This window comes from Limulus polyphemus, unplaced genomic scaffold (assembly GCF_000517525.1).
Source record: "Limulus polyphemus unplaced genomic scaffold, Limulus_polyphemus-2.1.2 Scaffold2791, whole genome shotgun sequence".
NCBI classification, from domain to species: domain Eukaryota; kingdom Metazoa; phylum Arthropoda; class Merostomata; order Xiphosura; family Limulidae; genus Limulus; species Limulus polyphemus.
The window spans coordinates 132,765-149,077 of record NW_013668401.1 but is presented as its reverse complement, the minus strand read 5'-3'; positions in this window follow the sequence as shown (position 1 = coordinate 149,077).

Genomic DNA, 16,313 nt, shown 5'->3' with positions numbered 1-16,313 from the left:
CTTTATACTTGATCCTTTGTGCTAACTTTTTTATCAAAATTGGTTGAAAATCATGTAGTGGTATACTGAGGTTAACTGTCTAGAAGTTTAGCAGCACCTGGAGGATAACTGGTGACCACAGTTGTAACATGTTGTAGAACCGTAGCATAACACGAATAACTGGGTCTGGACATGTGGTCATGGGTAGGAGTACTGCTGACCACAGTTTAACATGTTGTAGTACTATATCATCACCTGAATAACTGTGTCTGGACATGTAGTCATGGGTAGGAGTACTGCTGACCACAGTTTAACATGTACTATATCATCACCTGAATAACTAGGTCTAGCAAAGTGTAGAACTGTAGCATCAACAGAATATCTGTGTCTGGACATATAGTCAAGGGTAGGAGTACTAGTGACCATAGTTCTAGCATTGTGTAGAACCGTAGCATCACCTGAATATCTGTGTCTGTTTTGTGGGGCATCCTTGACTAGGAAGCTTATATTAGTTACTCTGAAATCATGCGTGGGTTGCACACGCGCTTTGTGCTATCTTTCTGTATTCTAATAATGGCTGGAGACGGCCTGGAGAGGTACCTGATGATGACAAAACCTTGTCGAAACGTTGTACATTTGCTGTTATATTAAAGTTTTTCTTCATTACCCATTCAAGCCGTCTCTAGCCATTATTAGTCTCAAAGTGGGTTCCTCGTCATCGAATTTCTGTATTCTAGTTTTGATCCTCTGATTGTCTTCATTCCCAGGCAAAATGCTGTTTAAAATCGTTCGCATTATATAGATATATGTTTCTTACTTAGTATTATTTTTTGGCGCATGTGTATAATGTTAAAATAATTAATAATACACAACGTTAAAATAGTTAGACGATTAAAACCATTTTAATTAAGGGCGGTCTACGACATCTAAAAAGTTGACTCTACATGTTTCGACGTTGCAACATCATCTTCAGGTTTAAGTTACAAGACATAACCGTGTCTTATTTATTTATTTATTTTTATCAAATCATGTGACCTGTGTACGGGTTTACAATTCCCGCGTGAACTTTTTAAAGAAGGTCACCCCACATTTTTGCATAGATATTCGCCGGACCTTCATCTCTATTTAATAATACTTGATAGTTTTTATATGTAATTATTTCCAAGGATTCACGAATATTATTGGCCAAAATATCTATTGTGAAAAAACTGCAATATTGGCTCAACCAAAAGGCATCATAGCCAATAATATTCATGAATCCTTGGAAATAAATAAATATAAAAATATCATGTATTATTAAATAGAGATTAGTGTCCGGTGAATATCTATACAAAAATGTGGGATGACCTTCTCTAAACATCACGCGGGAATTTTAAACCTGTACATAGATCACATGACGTATTGAACAACAACAAAAAAGTATAAATACGATATGATTATCTCTTGCAGCTCACTCCTGAAGTTGACGTTGGAACGTCGAAATATGTAGAGTCAACTTTTCAGAAGTCATATATTGGCCTTAATTAAAATGTTTTTGTTTGTTTTGTTTGTTTGTTTTGAATTTCGCAGCTAGTCATCACCACCCACCGCCAACTCTTGGGCTACGCTTTTACCAATGAATAGTGGAATTGACCGTCACATTATAACGCCCCCACGGCTGAAAGGGCGAGCATGTTTGGTGTGACGGGGATTCGAACCCGCGACCCGCAGATTGCGAGTACCCCTAACCACCTGGCCATGCCGGGCCTAAAAATGTTTTTATATATGAATCTATTTTAACATTGTGTATATTTATTATTTTACGTTTGCAACTTATTTGTGTAATAGCAGTCCAGTTCTTAGTAAAATTTATGTTAAATCCTAGGCTAATTTTCACAATACACATGTAAAATGCTTTATCAGATTTTCTTCTTTCGAAAGAACTTAATTCGTGACACATTATTCGTAAATGGTTCACCGTCAGGGGTAGTTGATCTGAACTTAATGCTATTTTATATTATTCTAAAGATAGTGCTCGCTAGATAGAATTTGTTTGTTTGTTGAATTTGGCGCTAAGCTACTCGAGCCATATCTGAGCTATGCGTCTCTAACTTTGAAGAGATAGACGTGGGGGGGGGGGGAAGCTAATCAGCACTACCCATCACCATCTGTTGGGCTACTGTTTGGTAAAAAATAATGAGATTGCCTCCTATATGATAACGTCCCTAAGGCTGAAAGGGCAAGCACTGTCGGAGACTGTTTTCGGTCCCGTTACCTGAATATTGTGAGTCGACACCATAATCACCAGACCACGCCAGACCTGCTCGACAGAAAGATTTCATCTGTAACTACAAAAGTTATTATTTTCATTATATCTAACATACACCTCTGATATATTTTACACAATTAAATATCATTTTGAAACCTAAGGATACATAAAAAGTTATACTAGGTATCGAAACATGATTTTTTACGTTATAAGCTCTCAGACTTACCGCGAAGCCATCACGAAATAACTTATATTAGAAAAAGAAAGAAATATGCTCAAGATCAGTTAAGTTTTATAATCGATAGACAATCCTCCATTAAAAACATGTTGTCTTGTCTCCTTAATATAATGCACAGAATTCTTCATTTGTCTGTCAAGAAGGATGATCGTTAATACACTGCACCGCTGAAGCCAATTTTTTTATTTTAATAGAATACATTTCCTTATTTGAGACTATCAACAGACAATTGAATTGACCTGCGCTGTATGGCTAAGTATTTCTCCGTAATGTTTGGCCAAAAGCTTGTATCTTCAGAATAAGAAATCATGGTTTTTTATTGTCCTTTTTGTTCAATAGACATTATTTTATGAAAGTCAAGGAAACTCAACAACATGAAACTATATCAGATTTGTATCGACCGACAAGACTTTGCTTCGTCGAATGAATTAAAATTTCTTGAAAAAAAAGTTTGATGGTTTACCTTTCTAAAAAAAAAAAGTAATTAAAACACGATTGATGTCAATAACGTTTACGGTTGTGTTCTTCTTGTGAATTTTCCATAAAAGCTTAGACAATCATATTTTCCCTCTTACTGAAACTATTGATTATACTCAACGTATAACTTAATTCAGCTGTTCTTTAATTCATATTATGCGTCTTGTAATTATTACACGTTCTGGGTTTTACCACTCAACCGTTTCTAAGATTATAAACCATTTTTTCCTGGTTCACGCACGCGGTTTTCGTAGCATATTAATATATTAATAAATTAAAAATACATGTTATATCGTTGAAGCTAGTTTTCACTGACTAAGCATAGCTTCAAACATATGTTGCTAGAAGAAAAATTCGCACTGATTAGGTGTAACCTCAAACTTACAAGTTTGTACTGATTAGGTGTAACCTCAAACTTTCATTGTTAGAGAAAAAGTTTGTACCGATTAAGTATAACCTCAAACTTAGATTATTCTGAAACAAATTTGTACTGATTAGGTGTAACCTCAAACTTTCATTGTTAGAGGAAAAGTTTGTACTGATTAAGTATAACCTCAAACTTAGATTATTCTAAAACAAATTTGTACTGATTAGGTGTAACCTCAAACTTACAAGTTTGTACTAATTAGACATAGCATTAAACCTACGATGCTGTAATCCATTTGTACATACTATTAACATTTTACATTTAACACACGATAAAAAATAAACAATCGATCATAAACTATTAAGTGAAACGACAAGTTTGAGAATTTTCAATGCTAGAATTTCGGGTTCGATCGCCCCAGAGAGCATAGCATTATAACGTGCAGAAAAGATTAAAACGGCAGAGCTCATTGACAAAATAACATATTATTCAAGCGTCGTAAGGCAAGCCATTAATGGAGAGGAGGCTAAGGAAGTCTATTACACATAGGGTAAAAATCCATAGAAGCAAACAGACTTTGTTTTATTCCTATTCCTAAACAGTGAATTATTGCGTATTAACACTTAATAGCATATCACAATTATTTCTTTTTACTATAAAGACCTACAAGTCCATGTGTTATATTCATTTTAAAGATGGAAAATTTTTTTCGACCTAATAACTCGCAGTAAAGAAGGTGCGAAATCAGGTGTATTATTTACTATCTGTTGATAGTTGTTTATGACTGAGAAAAAGAGCACTTTTAGGGCATAAGGGCAGGGGCTTGAGTCCACACACGTCACTGCATAGCGCAAATAGTCCATTATGTAGCTTTGGGCTAAAAAACAACAAAAAACAATTTTTTAAAAACAAATTATATTTTCATATCTATCATGGTCTAACATAAAATTTTCATATATATATAATTAGCATCTATGAAACGCCAAAATTATTTGTTTTCATTTTTAATCCATGAAATTACGCGAAAGTCCAGCCAAATTTGAAAAACTGTGTTATCACCTACATTTCGGGTCATACGAGCAGAAAAAAACAGCTGCTTAACATAATGTTAAGTTACGAAATTCTCTATAATCCGACAGTTTTAACACTATCTCCTGCTTTTAGATAAACACGGGCAGTATACTGAATAGTAATGATGAATAGTAAATATTTTAGTGGGAAATATATAAAATTCAAAGTATATAAGATATATTTTTTAATATTTAATTTTTACGCTGTCATACACAAGTGACTATAGCAAAGTTTAGTTTTCATACTTTGAATTTGAACCAATGATGATAAAGTTAACACTTTTTGTCTAGAGAAATGTGTGTTATTAGACTAGAAGATGCAGTTGTTTCTACTTTGATGCAAGCTTTATTTAATGGTTTCCGAATGACCTCACTTTACCTTCTTTTCTTGACAAGCCAATGTATCTCAGGTTAAATAAAGGGGTTAAACATATATTCTGTCGAGCGATCTATAACTAAAGAATACTCCTCCTCCAAAAGACCAGTTTCAAAGTTTTTGTCTTTGAAGTACCAATGTACGTTTTAGAACGTCCTAGGAAGACAAACTTTCAAAAACATGCGATCGATTTTCAAGATTATACTCAGGAAGCAAGTTACCAACAAGATATTTTTTATGTGCACACAAGTGCATTTATCAAAATCGGGGATATTTAAGAAATGCTTGTCTTGTTTTATTGTTTCGTCGTAGTAGAAAAAAAAACTCTTGAAAGTTTCTTATATGTACATAACCACAAATTTCATATAAAACACATCTATGACTAGAAAATGTGTATCTGAGTTTCGAATGCATTTTCGAAAAGGCTTATTACAAATAAAAAATGAAGTACACGATGCATTTAAATCGATTGTTGAAACAGACTATTTATCAACTTTCAATAGCACTCCCGTTGTGCACGAAAGGTGCGTCAGACTAGAAGGTCAACTACACGTATATTTACTTTTCACTTTTGTCATGCTTCACAATATGGCAGCCCAGGTGGTCTGTGTGTTACTCAAAACAATTAAAGGATAATAGAAATTTGTAATTATTAGAATTATGACAGGGTAAAACTAGCAGTGGAAAGTAATGAGACAATCACACCTATTCCACCGTCAGCTCATTGTTATGAGAATCAGGAATCTGGTAATCAGTCATATGATACGAAACGCAAACAGCTGACCATTAAGTGATCTCGTACAATCTTATCTCAGTCATCACTTTGTAGTAAATCACATTCTAAATTGTTCATGAACTAGACCAAAGAAGACGTTTGGAAGACTTACTCACACTGAGAGCCAAGCAGAAGCCTGTCAATCACAACAAGGTATTGGGAATTGGCTTTAAGTATCTAAGGTGTCTTTACTTCTTCCAACACTTGGACAGGACAGACCAACACACAAGAAGACAACTGCTCATAGTATCTTACCTCCAGTGGTGTCAAGAACACGCCTAAACGGCCAAAAACATTTAGAACAATATTCTTTTTTCTGAGAGTTACGTTTCACTCTTCGTCCTGATAGCAATCGTTTCCTCATTTGAAACGAATCTGGAATTAAATCCGTTCAATTTTCAAATAAGAGCCTGGTGGATAATATGGTGACGGATTTATGGTGGGAATAAGCAATAGTATACATGCTTTTATATCTGCGCAAAATCCAACGTAAGAAAGGAACGAGTCTTTGTGCTACCATATGCATTTTGTCTTGACTTTATTTAGCCTAACGGGAGGCAATGCCACCCAGTTGTGCTAAAATGGTCGACACATTCCTTGAGGAAGAAGAGATAGGCCAAACTAAGTGATATTCACGCTTACTTTAAGCCACGTTTGGCATGCATTAGAGGTTCTTGGGTGACGCGTCATATTCAATCAAGTGACTCCTGAGATTAAAAATGCTCTTAAAATGGATTTTTTCAAAGCAGTAGTCGTGGTCAGCCCAGGATCTTTCCGGCATTATCATTTTAAGGATGCACTGTCGGTGCCAGCCTGTCTTAACTTTCCGTAATAATCATAACTCTGTAATGAAGTACCGGAAATGTCATGAACTATAAAGATGCAAAGACACATTTACCAAACCTTCATTTACGAGTTTAGGCTAACTAACCAATAATATCTATTTCAGATCACATGACTGATCAGTAGATACTGGATTTGCAAATAAATCAATTAATGGTTTGATTGACCTAATTTCATAGCAGTGGTTTATTATTTTAACAAGGGCGTAGACTAGTTTAGCTGTGGGGGAGGAGACGTTCGAAAAATCGGTTCCCTATAAAGAAAATCTTTTTTTAATATCAATTTTGCCGTAACTATTTTATATATCAGTAGTATTTAGTATTGAAAGTGCTAATTTGTAGACAAAAAGAAATCGTAACATTAACATTATTGTTTTAAATTTGTAGACACTAATGTAAATAACACTCGCTTACAATTTCTTTGTTATTGATAATTACAACAATATCAAATAGTGAAAACGTAAATAGTATTTATTTGTTATAGATAATTACAACAATATCAAATAGTGAAACGTAAAGAGTATTTATTTGTTATAGATAATTACAACAATATCAAATAGTGAAAACGTAAAAAGTATTTATTTGTTATAGATAATTACAACAATATCAAATAGTGAAAACGTAAAGAGTATTTATTTGTTATAGATAATTACAACAATATCAAATAGTGAAAACGTAAAGAGTATTTATTTGTTATAGATCATCCTTCGCATGTTTAAGTTTTATTTAATACAAACTGCTTTTTTATTGCTAATGCAAACCATATACCGAATATACTGTATATGTAGGCATAATTATGCAAAATGCATATAAAAGGTTGTTGAAGTTGATCCAACTTACTGTTTGGCTTATGTAAAATACTATTTCACAATGGTTATAACTAGAAACAATAAGCTATATTTATTTATTTATTGTCTGAGAAATGTATCTTTCATCTCCACCAGGGGAAGTCGTTCGAACACCTCCAGCCTAAATCGTTGTATAATATTACAAATTCCAATTTTTCTTGTTCTTGGTTTTTGGCGCAAAGCTACAAAATGGAATACCTCCTTCTAGCCACCGCGAGGAATCCAACCCCGGGTTGTAGTGTCGTAAGTGCGTAAACTTACCGCTGACCCATCCGGGAGGTCCAATTATCCCGTAATTGTTTTGAGCATTACGTGTGCTTTATGCATCTGTCATGCTTTAGATGTATGAGCACCCTACTCTATCTAAATCCTTCTCAGGAGTTTAAAGTGTTTTCATCGGGATTTTAAAAACACGCTTTTTTGTTTAACATATTTTTTCCTGTATCATTCGATTATCGTGCATTCCAGCACTACATGAATATAATATATACGCTACCAGTTAAGAAGTGTGATATGCCTAAGCTGCTTCATACTCTCATTCATGAAGTAATTAGTCTACAATTAAACAACAGAAACTGGAACAAGTTTTGGTGCTAGTTTTTCATAAACTGACATTAATTTTGTATTTAAGTATACTATTATTTTAAGTTGTTGTTTTTCCAGTAGTACAGCATTCCTGCATTTCTGTTCTTTTATGTGCCTCATTGTAAAAGTGCCTTCACGGGATCAACAGTTTCTTGTCTTTCCGCCCGCATAAAGATCATTTGAAGTATGGTGTCATTTTACTATCGACCATTATTTCATTAATAGTTGTGATAAAGAACAAGGCAGTAAAGACTTTACAATTGTAGAGATTTAAAAGAGGAAGATACTAGGCCTATTCATTATTTCAAACCTCATCTTAAATAGTCGGCTAGGCTTTTATAACATAGCTTCATTATTAGGGCAGACGCTTGCCGAAAACGGTTTAATAAACTACTATGAGCAGTTTTCATTATAGTTTATTCAAATTGCTTTATTGCTCTTAAAAGATAATCTTATCAAAAACGCAACCAAAAAACTGCGTTAATTCCAATCCTTTTTAAAGACCACAACGAAGAAATTGAGTTTTAATTGACTGATTTCAATGAAAGTTGCTATTTATCTTAGAAGAATTGGTAACTTGTAGAATTCTAAATATCAATTCATTCCAAGATTATAACATATAGATCATTTGTTCACACAAAATGTGGGTGTGGCCTACGGATTAGCGTGCCGAACTGTGAATCTGAGGGTACATTGTTCGTGGCTAGTAACGATGAAAATCCTATTATTCGATAAGAGTAGTCCAAAGAGTTAGTGGTGAGTGTTGTTGACCAACTGTCTTCCCTCTTGCTTATCATTTCAAAATTGGAGAAGGCTAATGCAGATAGCCCTTGTATAACTTTGCGCAAATCTGAAACAAACAAAGAGAATAAATGCAATTATTGAGCATATGTTGATTAAGGACGTTTACTGCAATTTCTCATTCAGTCAGGGTAACATATAGTATTATAGTTATATGCATGTGTTCTCTTTGAGAAGAGTTGGAAAAAATGGCGGTATTACATTAGAAGTAGCAACAATTCGTTCAGTAAAGCTTTGGAATTACAGCACGATAATGTGATTACAAAACCAAGGGTACTTTAAACGAGAAATTCACTTGGTTTTTAAGTTTAAGAATCGTATTCTTTTCATTAAAATCATGTTGTTTAGAAATTTACTCCTTTTTTGTCAACATGGTTACATCGGGTCTACTAAAAGAAAACTGTCAACGTGTAGATTTAAAGTCTGTTAATAGATCAAGTGTATTGGAATATGCCCTAGAAGAGTGTGACGTAATCGTCCACTCAAATTGTTTTAAGATCTTAACAAGAGCCAGTGATGGACAGAATCTGCGTTATAGGTTTGGCTGATTATAAGAAAACTGTCTTTTCTATAAAGCTACGACCAAATACAACGAAATATTTGTATAAAATTCATTATATTAGTAACAAGAGAGAGTATTTACCTCAGTATTCTCTCCTTTCTGATTCACAACTTTCTATATTTCTCCGTCAGAATGTACAAGAACATTTGCAAGTCAAAACGTAAGCACAGAAGTATTACTAACGAAGGACAAAAATCAGGCACTTTTATGCATTTACTTATTTTGGTTCAATCGAGCATCATGAGTAAAAACTGATCTCTATATTATAATGATTAATTCAAAACGTAATGTGTTTCTTTATTCGTTGTCTAAAACGTAGGAGTAGCTATCATCAACTAGTTCTCAGGTGTGCGTTGTTGTTTTTCTAACTTGGAAAGGTGTGCGTTGTTGTTTTTCTGACTTGGAAAGGTGTGCGTTGCTGTTTTTCTAGCTTGGAAAGGTGTGCGTTGTTGTTTTTCTGACTTGGAAAGGTGTGCGTTGCTGTTTTTCTAGTTTGGAAAAGTGTGCGTTGCTGTTTTTCTAGCTTGGAAAGGTGTGCTTTGTTGTTTTTCTGACTTGGAAAGGTGTGCGTTGTTGTTTTTCTGACTTGTAAAGGTGTGCGTTGTTTTTTTCTAACTTGGAAAGGTGTGCGTTGTTGTTTTTCTGACTTGGAAAGGTGTGCGTTGTTGTTTTTCTAACTTGAAAGATGTGCGTTGTTGTTTTTCTAACTTGGAAATCTTTTTGTTTCCTTCTCTAGTTAATGCTGGCCAACGCGTGACTAAGAATTAGGCTAACAAAAAAGATTTCCTCTTTGAATACCACACATATAAACACCACTTTCTTGAGCGGCCTTTATATATACCTTCCTATAGTACTTTGGCAAATACAGGATGAGTTAAAGTTTTTAAAAAGTTTCCACCAGATTAATTCGCATGGTCTTGGATTCGGTTTTATGAATTTGTCCATTAATGGGTTTACCGACCTAAGATATCACTTAGCTACATCATATTTTGCTCTTCACGGATGTATGACATTACTGTCTCACATAAGTGGACAAAACAATCTCATCAGTTGGCTATAATTCAATCAATTTAATAAACACAAAATGTTATTAAACATCGGTGATAGTTATCGAAATTTCATAGGAAATGTTTCAAATATCTGGTTATAATATAGACCTAGAGGAATTATAGATCAATGTCAAGTAAATAATTATTTCCAATATATCCATTTAAACTGTCGACAGTTAGTTGGAAATTAATAGTTTTGAGGTGCATTTCAATGTTAACTTAATATATAAAAAACTGGTCGTTAAAGCTTGTTGTTGAAATGTTTGATGTAAGTTTTAACACCAAAGACTTTCTAAAATGGAACTATTAAATTCAAAGATGTTTTCTGGGAAAGTTTGTGGTTTAAGAGAGCAGTGTAATTTCTAATCATATTCTGCTTGAACGTTCAGAAAATGTGCACTACAAACTTAAGGCTTGTTATAGAAAAGGTCGATGCAGTTTGGGCTTAAAGAAGTTTTACTTATATGGGTAATGACCTAAGTGTGTGTTTGTGGTTGTGAAGTAAGATGTTATTTAAATGAAAGGCATTAGCCGGAAAATTGATGTGGAGCCAACATTCCGGGAGATTTCAAATTACAGTTGCAAGGAGACAGCGTTTTATCGTAACAGTCCATTAATATGTAGGTCCCGGCATGTTTGGCGTTTGTTTCTGAAAGCCTTCAACAGTAAGCTCCATTTACTTCAACTGTTGTGAACGTGTTTATGTCTCTAAGTTTAATAAGCGCAATTCTCTATAAACATATAAAACAAAGTTCTGCCAAACTCTCTATCCAATAATCTTAAAGGCGTGAAAGCTTGGCACCTTTCCATTTGAAACCTGAAAATCTGAATGCTTCTATGAACAATCTTTTACCAAAACATAAAATATCGTTCAGTAGAAGACACCTTATTGGATGAAAAAGGGAAAACAACGAAAATACCTTACTGAGTAAGAGAAAAAGACATTATATCTTTTGTGATTAGGTTTTAATGTTTGCTGTAGCTCGTCATGTGTCTAGTAAGTCTCTCGTGTTCACGTTCGTATGGTTCTTGATAACTCACGCAACACTAATCTCCGGTGGTTTTCTTGTTAACGTGATAGAGCTTAGTCACCTTTAATGACAAATTTTGGTTCATATCAGGCTACTCTTTGGTTGAAAATGTCATTATAAACACTGAAATGAAACTTCTTAGACAACTTACTGTGTTGAGCGGATTAAATCAAATCGAAATATATCAGAAAAAAACCTTTTCCTTGTGAATAGTTCCGTTTACGGGATGTGCTAATAAAAAACAATATACAACAGAGTACCAATCATTTTGTCGACAGCACTGTCCCGTTTTATCACAAGGCAGAGTAAGTACTGGTAAGCAAAAAACATGAAAGCAACTATCGATGGTATATAAAATAAAACCTTCTCTCTCAAAGAAAAACAGTTCATATCGGATTGTTTTTAACTTCTGTTTTACTGGTAATGCCTTTTTTTTTTACTTGTAAATGTTCGTTTCTGATTTAGATATAAAATCTCAGAAGGACCGTATATATATGTTGTTGTACACATTTTAAGAAGTTGTTTGGAGATTCGCGCAAGACTCTGTCAGGTTTATCTGGACTAGCCCTTCCAAATTTTCAACTGATAGACTAGGATGAAAGCAGATAGTTGACAAACCATCCTCAAACTCTCGGGCTGCTCTAATCAAACAATAACCCGTCACTTTTACAGATCACACACTGATCCAAAGTATGCATCGAGATACGAACTGTGTATCCTAGATCCACAGTCTTCAAGCTTGCCACTAGACTTCAGTTAGCTCTGCAACTCCTTGTAGACTCCGTGTTTATCGTCCTTTAGTTTACTTATATTCGTAAAGACATTCGTCGGGTTATTAAGTAAAAAAAAACATTTATGAATATAACCATAACCTTTTCATAACTCGAAAAATGAATATATACTTATTATTCTGGTCTATTCGAGTAATTTTCCAAAATTATATGTACTACATGTTGCCAGTACTTACATTCTTACCTTTGAACTACGCTAAAACCCACCCTTAGGCACTTACTCATAAGGACTGGCGTAGATGTGTTTATAGCAACAGCTGGCCAGTGCACTTTACTGGTCACACATGATAAGGATTAGTTTAGGTGTGTTTATATCTCTAGCTGGACAGTACACTTGACTGATCACGCAGGATAAAGATTAGTGTAGGTGTGTTTATCTTGTAGGTAGCCAGTATACACTAGACTGGTAATTCATGATAAAGACTATAAAGACTAATGCAGGCGTGTTTGTCATTGTAGCTGGCCAGTACACTTCACTGGTCATTCGTGATAAGGAGTAGTATAGATGTTTTTATATCTATTCTTGGCCAGTACACTTGACTGGTCATTCATGATGAGGATTAGTGCTGGTGTATTCATGTCTGTAGGTGATCAGTACACTTGACTTGTCACTCATGATAAATACTAATACAGGTGTGTTTATCTCTCTTCCTTGCCACTATTCTCAACAGTCCACTCATGATAAGAATTAGTGTAGTTGTGTTTATCTCTCTATGTGACCAGTGCACTTGACTGGTCACTCATGATAAAGACTAATACAGGTGTGTTTATCTCTATAGCTGACTAGTACACTTGACTCATCACTCGTTAAAAGGATTACTGTAGGTGTGTTTATCTGTATAACCGGCCAATACACTCGACTGATCACTCATGATAAAGGCTCATGCACGTGTGTTTGTCTCTAGAGCCATTCAGTATTATTGACTGGTCACTCATGATTATGATTAGTATAGGAGAGTTATGTCTATAACTGTCCAGTACACTCGGCTAGTTACTCATGATAAGGATTAATGTGGGTATTTTTGTTCCAGTAGGTGGCCAGTACACTTGATTGGTAACTCATGATAAAGACGAATGCAGGTGTCTTTGTCTCTATAGCTGGCCAGTACGTTTGACTGGTTGCTCGTGGTGAGGACTAATAGCAAGTGTGTTTGTCTTTGTAGCTAGCCTATACACTTGACTGGTCACTCATGATGAGAATAAATGCAGGTGTATTTATCTTTGTAGGCTAGTACACTTGACGGGTCACTCATGATAAAGACTAATGCAGGTGTGTTTGCTCAATAGCCAACAAGTACACTTCACTGGTTACTCATGATGAGGATTAGTATAGGTGTGTTTATATCTATACTTGGCCAGTACACTTGACTGGTCACTCATGATAAGGATTAGTATAGCCAATACACTTGACTGGCCACTTATGGTGAGAACGAATTGCAGGTGTGTTTATCTCTATAGTTGGTTAGTACACTTGCCTGGTCACTCAAGAAAAGGGTTAGTGTAGGAGTGTTTATCTCTGTAGTTGGCCAATACACTTGACTGATAATTCATGATACAGACTAATGCATGTGTGTTTATCTCTCTAGCTGGCCAGTACACTTGACTGATCTCTTATAATAAAGATTAGTGTGGGTGTGTTTATCTCTGTAGATAGCCAGAACACTTGGCTAATTTTCCGTTACTTTTTCACAACATTTAATGTGCTTGATAGTTGCTGAGACAGAAGTGGTAGAAGCATTGTGTTCCTTTGTCAATAACTACACTGATCTAGTGAATGATGTGGCGTTCTGAGAAGACTTGCGAACATTTTGCTTGAATATAATTCTAATCGAAGACAATGTGGGTATTCGTCCAATAGAGTTCACTAGTATTCCCTTTATTCAGACACTGCTGTGGACAAATGAAAGCCAAAAGAAACTAAGCTATTATTATATTACATATTTACGTCTTTTGCATTGTAGTTTTTCTTTTAAAGTGATACAGACATGTTCAGACACAGTTCCTTTGGTCTCGTGGATTTGACTTATTTTCTTACTACATATAATTTCTCTGAAGGATCCATAATTACGGTCATAATAGTAAATATTTCGTTCTACAGATAAAAGTTACTAGGCGTGGTTTATATAGGTATTCGCATTAATAAATAAATCTTACTAGGCTTGGTTTATACAGGCCTTGGAATTAATAAATAAACCCCCAATGGCACAGCGGTATGTCTGCGGACTTACAACGCTAGAATCTGGGTTTTGATACCCGTGGTGGGCAGAGCACAGATAACCCATTGTGTAGCTTTGTGCTTAATTACAAACAAACAATTAATAAATAAATCTTACTATGCTTGATTTTTATAGATCTTCTCATTAATAGATAAATCTTAGTAGACTTGGTTTTTATAGATCTTGGCATTAATAGATAAATCTTACTAGACTTGGTTTTTATAGATCTTGGCATTAATAAATAAATCTTACTAGGCTTGGTTTTTATAGATCTTGGCATTAATAAATAAATCTTACTAGGCTTGGTTTTTATAGATCTTCTCATTAATAGATAAATCTTACTAGGCTTGTTTTTTATAGATCTTGGCATTAATAAGTAAATCTTACTAGGCTTGTTTTTTATAGATCTTGGCATTAATAAATAAATCTTACTAGGCTTAGTTTTCGCTGCTCTTTATATTAATATATAAAAATTAATATGTTTTATTTTTATAGATCTTAGTATTAATAGATACTAGGTATCATTTGTATCGTTCTTAGTATTAAAAAGTAAATCTAAGAAGACTTTGTTTTTAGATTGAAATTCAGCCGTCCCAACGAATCTTAATAGTCAGTGAAAAGCTTTGTCGACAACGGGATACAGCCAAAAAAAAAGTATAGTCGATATGCTATAACGCATTCTTTTTACTGGAAACGCGTAGTGGGCTGATGTAATTTAAAGTAATATCGGTCACTCCTATTGTCATCTAGCGGACCATTCTTTGCCAGCTTAGGCGTTATATGGCATATGATTTCTTCACACACACACCCGTGGCTCAGCGGTAGAACTGAGAACTTAGAACGCTAAAAATCAACTCGAAGTTCGCGGTGGGTACAACACAGATAGTTCATTATGTAGCTTTATGATTCATAGCAAACAAACAAAAAACATACGATGTCATTGTTTTACTCACCAATTCATATAATAAGACAACTGAACTCATCAGCGTGTAAAGCGAATTTTGTTTTCTATGTTTGCTGTTGAGCCCAAAGATGAACAATGGGCTACTTGTGCTGTGTCCATAGCAGGGATAAAACCCCGAATTGTAGCTTTAAAAGCTCTCAGGCTTACCGTTGATCCAATGAGATGGTTGTGAACTTTATTAGGAAATAAAATTATCAAATGTCAGTATTACCATAATGCATTTTCTTTAGTTTGTTTGTTTGTAGTTATGCACAAAGCTACACAAAGGGCTATCTGTGCCCTGCCCACCACGGGTATCGAAACCTGGTTTCTAGTGTTGTAAGTCCGCATACAAACCGCTGTTCCACTGGGGGAGGCTTTCTTTAGTTACTTTGTTTGAACTATTATTACATTTTTTACTAAATCATTGTAATTCCCTGACACACATTCGTCTAAAAGTATTTATATCTGTAGAAGGTAAACCATAATGTTTAGAACACGCACATAGGATGTTATGGTTTGCACTGGTTTCTCAATATGGATTCATATTACATAAAGCAAGTAAGGGCTATGGTGTGTGATAAATATGCATGACTGTTTCAGTTTAAGTTTAATGGCAGAGTTATGATTTCTATAGTTTATATAGCACGAGTGTTACATTTAGTTATTTTTAGAAGCAATGGTTTAACGCAAGTTTGTTTCCGTAACTGTTTACGAATCATACGTTGTGTAGTTCGACAGTTATAAATTGGTGATTTTTATATTATTGCTTTATGTTGCTAGGCCCTTCTGAGTTTTTCTCGTTGTTTTCATTGAATATTATTGAATCGTAATATCTAGTAGCGCGTAGAACGTTCTAGACCTCTTTCAGGGTATAAATGTAGTTCTAGGGTTAGATCTAGACTGTGTGATTGTGAGTTTAACCATAAAGAGCGTATAGTGGCGATTTTTAAAGTGAAATTATCACAGACTATATTGTAATACAGAGTAGAGAAGCATAATTTGTCTAGTCAATTGTGTTCTAAGGTAATTGAACCAGTCTGTGTGGACTTTGACGAAAAAGAGACAATTATTTAAAGCTCTGGATACAACTGCGATAACCAACAGTGAAACGA